The sequence below is a fragment of the Myzus persicae genome, unplaced genomic scaffold, assembly GCF_001856785.1.
Source record: "Myzus persicae strain clone G006 unplaced genomic scaffold, MPER_G0061.0, whole genome shotgun sequence".
In the NCBI taxonomy this organism is placed as follows: domain Eukaryota; kingdom Metazoa; phylum Arthropoda; class Insecta; order Hemiptera; family Aphididae; genus Myzus; species Myzus persicae.
Window position 1 is genome coordinate 1 of NW_019101208.1, and position 11,465 is coordinate 11,465.

Here is an 11,465-nt window from a genome sequence, read left to right on the forward strand (position 1 = left end):
TGCATGAAAACTATCTATGGCTCCGATAGAACGTCGTCTACAACGCTGGGTACCTAGTGTCGCTTACAACAAATATGTCGCTTACAGCAAATAGCCTTTTAACCGACGATATATATTATATACTTTATCGTGCCGTTGACTTATAAACATAATTAAGTATAAATACCATATCGTTATCATTGAAATAAACTTTTTACTTAATTATAAGTGCCTTTCTATAATTATATGACACAAATATGACCATTAATTCCTTATTTGGCGTCGGTTCTTCAACGGTATTGTGCATTCGTGTTCAATGCTTTCATGTATCATTTTTTTTTGTATATTTTTTTCAAAATACCTTTACCTTTTTAATATAGAGTTTATCTACATAGGTACATTGGAAATGACAATAAATTCCGAGGAACATAAAAAAATACCAGTTGTTATTTTTTTTTTTTTTAATAACGAGAGTTAATTATAAGTATGCAATATAACACGATGCTTTTGCTATATAACCCTGCTCATATAGGTATTTTATACAAACGTTTAATGGTTATAATTCGTGGCCTTTTTCTATCACGTGAGTCAATAATACTTATGAAAAAAACATGGTGCGTACGCTATATACGCATGAATCTAAGGGAATTTTACACAGCCGTATAATCGTTATAATACGTGGCCTAGAAAAGTATGCAATGTTAACTGGTGATTGGTGAACATACACCACATAAAGAAAAATATTCGATGCTAATGCATAACAAGTTATTGGCCACGCTCACTGGTGTTCATTTTGTTGTTCCTCCGAAAATATTGTAGCGAAAAACCTTTTCTTCCGTTTCTCGTCTACTCCGCCTTATTGTTTCACGACGATTTCGTCAAACAACATTTTAGCAATTTTCAATAAGTTCTAACTTTTTGACTTTCGTACACCAGCCTCTTGTATTCGGGTAGTTATTTCTTCTGTTTTCCATACTTTTTTTTTTTCATTCCATAAATATTGTTTTACAGTTAATTTATTATAATTACGTTTTATTACAAAATCTTGTAAAATATTCATACCAAATACGACAAACTAATCATTCTGGTGTGTGCAGTATACATCATATTATTGTATTTTCTCTCATATCTAAGTATTAAAATAATTTACGTTTATGTTCACAATACAATAATTTTCTATACTGAGTGATTCGATTCGTGATAATAGTATAGTGAAGTTAATAGTAAAAGTATAATTATACGCAACTCATAAATACTAGCCAACTTTAGACACATAATTAGGAAGGGGTAGTCAGTGTACCCTGTTTCAAGGGTTGAAAAGTTCTTTAGTCCATTTTATGGACGGCCAACATATTATCTTGGTTATAACATATTGTAATATCAACCTTATATTATTATTGTATTACATTTCATCACAAAATTTTGTGAAATATTTTTACAAAACACGATAAACTAAACGTTTTGGTGTGTGAAGTATATACATATAGCCTATGCCGTATGTTTGTACTACACAGGTCTCAGATCATGGAGATTGACCCGGCCACTCGGTCACTCTAAATAAGCCTCTATAACGATAAGTAAAGAATCAAAAACTGTGGTCCGTGTTACACATAATACTTGCTTCATTAATTGTATAATGTTTTTAAAATAAAGATTTTAATCAAATTCAATAAATATATTTAGGTATGAGCTGAGCGGCGATTCACGATTCCGCATAGGTACCTAGCTACCTTTTCACTCACACAATTCAGCACAAAACTAATTTGCGTCGCCTATGACGTTGACGATTATATTAAAAAAATTATTTGAATCACAAAAATTGTTAATATTAAATATTAGTATATTATAACGTTATTTTTGTTTCTAATCAACTGCAGTGTATTAAAAAAAAGAATATCGATTGGTAGTAGAATAATTATAATTTTAAATATTATTTTTTGAAACTTTTGAAGTATATTATTATATACTATAAACACACAATAACGTTTTTAATGCAGCTTTTTGGTGCATACGAATTCAACCTACTGAATTAGGCTGCTCATAACAATTATGCATCTGTTTATAATGAATAGTGCCACTGTCACATATTTAATTTAAATACTAAATATTTACTCAGGTATTAAAAATAAATTAATATCACAAATGTGCCTAAAAGCCAAGTAATATAAACTACTCATGAGAAACCTGACTTAAACTTTCAATACTTAGCTATAAATATAGAAAGTTTCATAAATTTTTAACTACAAAATAATGAGCAATTTTCCAGATTTTGACGATTTTTTTCGACACTTGAAGAAATGCTAATCAAAATATTATTCCTATGTAATTTTTAAATTTTTAAACTTCTATTGTAACAACTTACGATTAATCTAGTATTTTATTTCTAATTTTTTCGCAGGGTTGAAATCAAAAACCATTTTCCAAATTTTGATTTCTTTTTCAGAACTAAATCCAGCTAAACCGTCTCAGAACATACTTTCTCTAGATAGTGATTTTTTATCGTTGAACACTCATTATTTCAAGAAGTATCAATTTTTTCAAAATTGTATTGGTTTGCAACAGCACAATTCTTTAACATTAAATGTTCACGATTGCGTACGATTTTTATCTGCAACTTTGAACTGCACTGTTGTCATTTGCTTTGAACTTATAGAACAAGGCTGGCCAAACTTTTTTGGAACAAGTGTAAAATATTATGTACATTAAATTATTCTGTAGTTTACTAGTAATTAAATAATATTTATTATATTATATAATATAATGTCCAGAAACTGTTTTGTTCCTGGAGGTCGAGAAGGCTACAAATCCCAAATTAAAATTAATAAATGGCAAGGAATAATAAAAAAAACAATGTTTAAGGCACCCAAGTGAAGATCGTAAAATCTAAATTGTATTTGTTTTAATTTAGTACTTTTTACGATTTTTTTCGACACTTGAACAAATGCTAATCCAAATATTATTCCTATGTATTTTTTAAATTTTTAGACTTCTATTGTAACAACTTACGATTAATCTTGTATTTTATTTCTAAGGTTTTCGCAGGGTTGAAATCAAAAACCATTTTCCAAATTTAGAAAATATTATTGTAAAGGTAGTAACTTTAAAATACTTTAAACTTTCGATGATAATGTATCAATATCAGATATTTATGTTCCAAAAACAAATCATTGAACATTATCATAAGACAAATAATTATTTATTTAAATTAATTATAAAATTAATTTTCCTATTTATTTAAGTATAAAAGTATTGCTAAAACATGTTTTAAACTCTCTGATGCCCCAGCTGTACGAGTACATTTTACTTGAATTATTTGTAATTTATGACCTGATTTAAAATTACTACTCACTTCGTTCGGCATTTCTCAAATACGAAATGTTTAAATAATTAGTGCTTTTATAGTGATTATTTGTTAATAGTAAAATATAAAATTAGTTGACTAAACAATAAATACTAAGTACTTTAATATAAAAAATTATATACCAATCAGACACATATATATATATTACATAATATATTTACATGAAAGCTGTCTACATTAATAACCTACAGTCATAAATCATCATTCATCTCATAAATAATCGTTATTTATTTATTTATTTTAATGAAATTCAATAAAAAGTATGAACCTAATTCCAATACAATTAATAATTTATTAATTAAAAACTTATCTTTACTAATTTTCCACAAAGCACAATTCGTTTTGAATTTAAAACTTGTTCACCTTCAATTGCATTTTTTTAGTTGACTGAGTATTTGACATAGAAAAAATATCACTTAAAAGTAATGCCGTTTCATAAAAGTTTGGTATTGATAGCCGTTAGGATATACAATTACTTATTAGTAGAGAACGGATTTATGTGTAAATGCATATTTTTATTAAAACAAGATATTTAAGATTCGTTAAGAAATGTTCATGAATTAAATCATTAGTATTAAAATGATGCTACTTTTATCTTACATATTTTTATTTATTTTTAAATATTTTGAAACATATTTTATCATTTCATTATTCATACGTTTTCAGGCCATGCTGCAGTGAACAAAAACAGCTGTTATGAACTGTGACCATCCACGTGGAGCAAATATTTAGTAGTTATCTTTAGTTTTATAGTCGTTATCTTATAATTTTCATATAGATATAATGATATATTGGTGCCCTAGTCCCAGACTCTCGCGCTATCATGTATGTTTGTAATTACCACGGTTTAAGATATACAGGTTAGCTATCGCCGGCCAACGAAGCGTTCCAAAAGTGTTACCATGGAACACCGTAGAAGCGACACTCACCCCTCCACTTTTAATTTCTTCATTTCGGAGCGACAAGAATGATATTGTAAGCTTGGTGGTAAGGCATGATGTTACGAACACTTTTATCATCGAAATGCATTGCTCGAGATCGGACGGCCAATTTTTTTTTAAAAAAAAGGTCTATGCACATTACCTCTTACCAAGATTAACTCAAATTAATTCACAATTAATCCATTACACATTGATGTTACCAATTATAGATCATTAGAATTGCCAAAAAGAGATGCTTTTACACATATATGTCGCTATGTAATAATGAAGTGTTACGTGCCGTAGCCAGGATTTTTTTCTGGGGGGGAAAGGAGGGGCTGATCAATTTTTTACACAGCGGTGGTTTAGATTTTGATCGAATACCATAGAAATTTTTTAATTTTATTAACATTTCGGGGGGGGGGGGCGGCGTACAGCCCCCTCAGCCTCCCCCCTGGCTACGCCACTGAAGTGTTATAAGTTATAACATGCATTTCTTGTGAAACGTGCATAAGATATGGCAGATCTACCACATAGTTATCTGATGAACTTTTTTTCACACACTTCACATCACATCCACACAGCTCTATATTTATGTTTTCATCGTTAATGACTCCAGATTGTAATTTTTACCAATATATTTTTGAATTAGACAATATATTTACAAATCAATTTCCTACTTTAGCACCATCACAAGAAGTTGGGCAAAAACTTAAAACTTTAATGTTAAATGTATACTTTGTACATCCTTGTGAACAATTCCCCCTGACTATTTGTTAAACTTACATATAAAATTTAGAATTTATACTACTTTGACCAGAACTAACCATAATTTGCAAATAAATCGCATGAAAAATGAAAAATTGCAAATTGTATGTAATTTATAAATATTGTTATGTTCATATTTTGTTGTTAAGTTGTCTTATAATCTAGTTTATATATTTTGTATAGATATTGTTATGTATATATTTTGTTAAATTGTCTAATAGAAGGTAAATAGATTCATATTCATTGTATAAATTAACATTGATTATCAATGATATTAAAGAATTATGCATTTTAATAAAATCATATCCGAACAACAAAATACTAACAAATTTATTGAATAAATATCTTAAAATATATTAGCCATCATAAATTCAATATTCGTATCATATAACATGAAAAATTGAAAAAAAATTGATGTTATATATCAAAAAAAAATTAAAATATAATTTATAATTTTATAATAATCTTATCACATATTTATTGTATGATTAGTAGTAACAACAACAATGACAAAAAACATCTTGCAATTAATTATAATATACTGCAATGGGACGTTAAGAGTCTAACAGCTCGTCTTCCTTCCTTACAGAATCTACTTGCAGTCCACAAATGTTCCATAGCCATTATATCTGAAACCTGGCTATCAACTTCACGCCTTCTATATATACCAAATTTCAAAATCTTCAGAACTGATCGCCCTGATGGTTATGGCCATAGCCACACATAATTCCTTTAAAACTAAGCTCATTCCCATTGATGACTTTACCAGAAACAGACTTACTAACTACAAAATAGATCTCATCGGAGTAGAGGTGCTAGGATCAGATGCTTCTACTGCATTCAAAATTTAGGCTTGTTATATCCCTAACAATATTAACGTAATAACGTACCTTTAGTCATCTGGCAGTCACTTTTCATCCTAGTTACGCATAATTCCCTCCTGTGTGGTGATTTTAATGCATTTCACCCTGCATGGGGCTCAAACTCCTTTTCGCGTCGTGGCAACCACATTTATAATATAATAAATTCCCTTGGTCTCGGTATATTAAATGACGGCAGTCCGACCCATATCGGACGCCTAAATTCAACTGATTCAGTCCTGGATCTCTCTATCTGCTCCCCTGATCTTACCTGGAACCTATCATGGCATACATTAAGTGAACCTCACGGCAGTGATCACATCCCGATCATTATGAAAACCAACATATGTCTGGCTATGAATCCTACTACCCCTACCTCTCGCTCGGACTTCTCCCAATACAAACCGATTCACTATAATTTCAATAAAGCCGACTGGGTAGCCTTTTCCCACCAAATACAAAATTCAATCTCCACCCTCTCAAATAATATATCCTCAGCAAGGTTCTATTCCTCTTTCACTAAAATTATACACAACTCAGCATTAAGAACTATTCCCCTCAAAAGACCATAATATACAAAAACATTTCCACCCTCCCCACCGTGGTGGAACCCCACCTGCACGGAAGCAGTCAATAATAGATCCTTACTTTTTAGAATTTTTCAACGTACTGGTTCCATCACCGATTTTCTTGCATACAAAACGCATGCGCCTTAACTACCAGAACTCTTCAAAATGAAAAAAGAAATAAATGGAAACTTTTTTGCTCAAATCTCAAGGTTTGGTTACATACAACACCTTTGTTTTGTTGCTAAGAAATTTAAAGATTGCATAACCCCTTCATATCACTCCGATAACGATAATTGGTTTGATAATTTTTGTTCTAAAATTGCCCCATGTTATGTTCCTTCTGATTCTGAAATCGCCCCATGTTACAATCACTATGTCTCTCCTACCCATGTTTTAACAAATGACTTCAACATGTCTGAACTAACGTTTGCTATTGCCTCAAGAAAGTCCACTGCATCCGGTCTTGATAATATTTCACCAGTAATGTTGAAACACCTTCCTGCTAGTGCATTAAATGCTCTCCTTGTTTTAATGAACAATATTTTTACAACCCAACAAATTCCGCCCTCTTGGTGTGCTTATTAAGTCATACCCATTGACAAACAAAATTCTAAAAGTTCATTTCGCCCAATCACTCTTTCTTCTCCCTTATGTAAGATTTTCGAATACATGCTCAAATCAAGGCTAGATTTGTGGTTAGAATCTAACTCTTTTCTACCAGATAACCTTTTCGCTTTTAGGAAAGGAAGAGGTACGATGGAATGTCTCTCATCATTCATAGAAAACATATACCACTCCTTTAACAATAGAGAGTTCTTTGTAGCCAACTTTGTAGATATACGCGGTGCCTTCGATTCAGTCAATATTCGCACTCTCATCTCACACCTCATCTCTCCACATGCCCCTCAACAATTTTGTAACACATTAATCTCAATGTTCAAAAAAAAAAGAAACCTCGTTTTCACCTCTCCTTTTGAGTCTTATAATACTCGCACCACATTCACAGAACTACCGCAGGGTGTTGTTGTATTAGTCCAATACTTTTCAATGTTTATTTGAGTATAATCGAAAAACATCTAGCAATGTTATAAATGCCTCATTTATGCTGATAATATGGTAATTTTTACGTCCAATAAGTCCCTTGATCTTGCCATTGCCCACCAAAACCGAGCCCTCAAAGATCTTAAATTCATACTGGATAAGGTTTCATTTGTTGCCGCCCCTGATAAATGCAAATCGGTCATCTTCTCCAGACATTCATCTAGACAACACTATCGTTCCTTGTGTTCCCAATATCACTTACCTAGGTATCACCTTAGATGCCAAACTTCGTAGGGTGCCACATATAACGTCGCTCACAGCCACCGTTTACCGATGGTCCAATTTCCTCAGGATAGTGACCAATACCTGGTGGGGTTCCCACCCCTCTAGTCTACTAATGGTTTATCGTACCCTCATACGTTCCAAACTCGATTACGGCTGTTTTTAAAATAAATAAACTACAAATCTCTTAACTCAGAAACATTATGGGTTAATTGAGATCCACTAATTACCCGGTCATCAAAGCAAAATCTAACTGCGCTCCGTTTAATATCAGATGCCGATGGTTAGCCAAAAAATGTATTCTAAAGCAACTTGCTCGAGCAAATCATTTTTGTTGACATTTTTTATTCGTTATTCCTCTCTTGGCATTACGTCCCCAAATCAATTCCCATTCTTGCAATTTCAGCAAACTCTCTCTCAAATGTTCACCAATTTATTATGAAATCTAACAAGCTACCGCTTTATGAACAATCATACGAAACTTTATTATACTCATCATCTGTCCAAACTGAAAACAATTTTCTTCCTTATCTTCTAATGATCTACAATTCATGTCTCATTCTTCGATCAATAAAATATTTTCAGATTTCATAAATGGGAATTTTCCTGATTACATTACGGTCTATACCGACGGATCAGTTTCTCCTCTCTCAGCAGGTTATGCACTTTATATCCCAGAGTTGCACATGTCTTTTACAAACAATTTACCCACTCCATCTTCTTCCTTCTCCGCGGAGTGTTATGCCATCATAGAAGCATTAACATTCATATATAATTGTGATAAAAGAGAGCGCTAGCATCTTTTTCCACGGCTGTGTGTCAATCTCGTCTTCAAACTTAAATCATTTCGGTATAGGTCGATGGGCAACCTGTACATCTTAAATCGTGGTAATTACGTATCATTGTGTATGTGGTGTCTACCGGTACTGCCAAGGCGGCGGTGATCGAAACGTGATACGGATGCCGGGAGAACACTACTAATTCTCCTGGGATCAGAAGGTAAATAAAAATAAAACTAAACGTACTTGTAGTTGTTCAAACAATATATTTTAACACGAATACATAAAAGGTAAAATAAATTCGGCGATCGGTACCCTCGGGTCGAGACGTTGGGCTGCTCGAGTCGGTTCGAGAGCGAAAAACATAGTGAGTCGTATTGTAAAACGTGAGCGGCTTTGAGCCCGTAACGGCGGAAAGTCGGTGCTCGAGGCGGGAGACAAAATTGTAGCGTAGCAATCAAAGACAATACAATATTAAATATGAAAAAATGCGGACAAAAACGTTTATAACATTAAATTTTAAATTTTAAAAGTAATAATTCAAAGGTAGGAACACTAGGACCGAATGACAAAATGGTAACGACAATATAATAACGGACGCGCTAGCGTTAGTGGTGATAATGCGTCGTAATCACCACATGTATTATTTTACGTTATCAAAGTTCACATTCTATGTTACCCGTCGTGATTGTAATTGTGTGAACACTGTTAATTTTTTACAATGTCTAGTAATTGCCAACCGTCGTTTTTAAATTGTATGTAGGGACAATTTATTGGTTTTTTAATATTATATTCTAAATGGTATAACTTATGAATAATTACTATAAAACATTTTTTTAAGACCAAATTTGTCTCGATCGAATACATGTGTTTCCAGTAATATACGACTTCTAGATAAAGAGATATAATTGTTAAAAAAGCACATTTGAATTAGTTATACATAATATAAAAATGCAATCATGAACATGGTATCTTAATATAATATCAATAATTGCGTCTTATCACTATTCCCGACTCATGTCTCATAAAGTCATAACTCATAAGAACAAGAGTAAAATATTATGTACATTAAATTATTCTGTAGTTTACTAGTAATTAAATAATATTTATATATATAATGTCCAGAAACTGTTTTGTTTCTGGAGGTCGAGAAGGCTACAAATCCCAAATTAAAATTAATAAATGGCAAGGAATAATAAAAAAAACAATGTTTAAGGCACCCAAGTTAAGATCGTAAAATCTAAATTGTATTTGTTTTAATTTAGTACTTACCTACATACTTTACTATTATATTTCATATTTAAGTTATTAATTAATCGTTATGTATTACTTTGGTAATTGAAGGCATACAATAATTATCTGCTTAAAATTCGATTTTTAGTAATATTTTCACTTTAAACTTATATTTTATCTGCATATTATTATTATATTATTGGACGTACACGTTTTGGAGAAATGGGCCAAAGCTAACCCACGAGCTGATAGAGAATTGCGTCCTGGGATTGATAGTGTATGTGAAAAACATTTTGATGAATCCTATCTTGATAGATATTTTGAAACAAAGTTGCCTGATGGTTCAATAAATTAATAGAAAAAGATTCTATTTATAAGGTCAAAAAAACGATGCGATTCCATCAATTTTCCCAGATTTTCCACAGTATTTAACTAGAAAGATACCGATTGAAAGAATTATTGTAGAAAAAAAGATACTTTTAAATGATAATATTACAAATACAATTGACAACATTTCAAATACAATTGACAATATTTCAAAGGCAACTGACCATATTTATGAAACTTTTAATCATTCACGTGATATATTGAAAAATATGGCATTGCCTGATGAATGGTTTTTTTACTTATTTGCATAGGTCATTGGTATTGGGTAATTTAGATTCAAATTATGAATTGATAAAAAAAATTATAATATCGAACAATGATTTAAATCTAAAGGTATGGTTTTTAAAATTTTAACTAAAATTAATGTCAAAAAAATATATAAAATATATATTTTAGGTATTCATTAAAAACAAGTTAATCAATATAACATGTACGTCAGTTACATGTATTGAAGATATAACAAAAGTACTAAAAATACTTGATGATTTTGTAATGTGTCCTATGTGTTCTATGTTACCCATCGTGATTGTACTTGTGTGAACACTGTTAATTTTTTACCATGTCTAGTAATTGCCAACCGTCACCCATGCGTAGTTTTTAAATTGTATGTCCATATTCGTGCCCTTTTTTCAAGTTTTATAATTATTAATAACTCGCCCTTATCGGCCGGAGCCATCGCCTACCCGCTCGAGTCATCGGCGACTACAAGCCTCACTTTTCATGTCACCCGTCTCCTCGACACATCACAAAAGCTACGCCCACGACTTACTCGGGAAATATAGCACGTTTTTTATCCACGATTGATTTCTTTACCATTTATATTTATTGGATGTTACCTAGTTGTGAATGTATTTTTGTAAAATAAGTACCTATCCATTTGTTATATTCATATACTATTTTAAAATTTAAAAAAATACTATTAATTTTTAAAAAATGTGACCAAATAGAAAAATAAATAATATAGAATAATACACCCTTAAGCTAAAACTTACCATTTTCAAAAATATTACGTTTTTAAAAAAATAAACAGCAAAATGTACTATTTCCTTAAATTATGCCAAAACGTACTATTCGATGGAAATAATAAGTTTTGTCACAATTATTAAACTTGGATGTCAAATTTAGGACATTTAATCACAATATGGCTTAGGGGACATAACAAAAAAAAGTTCATTACAATTTTACACATTTTTTGGTAAGATTTCCATATCTCTAAGCAACTTCAGAAATTCATAACACAAATCTATCTACACTGAAAAAAGTGAAAATGGAAATAGTGCGTTTTG

The 11,465-nt window shown here is 31.2% G+C and overlaps 1 pseudogene; it reads left to right on the plus strand.

Moving 5' to 3' along the window:
• Positions 1-2,739: 2,739 nt before the first annotated feature.
• On the plus strand, positions 2,740-10,719 carry LOC111028205 (annotated as a pseudogene).
• Positions 10,720-11,465: the final 746 nt, after the last annotated feature.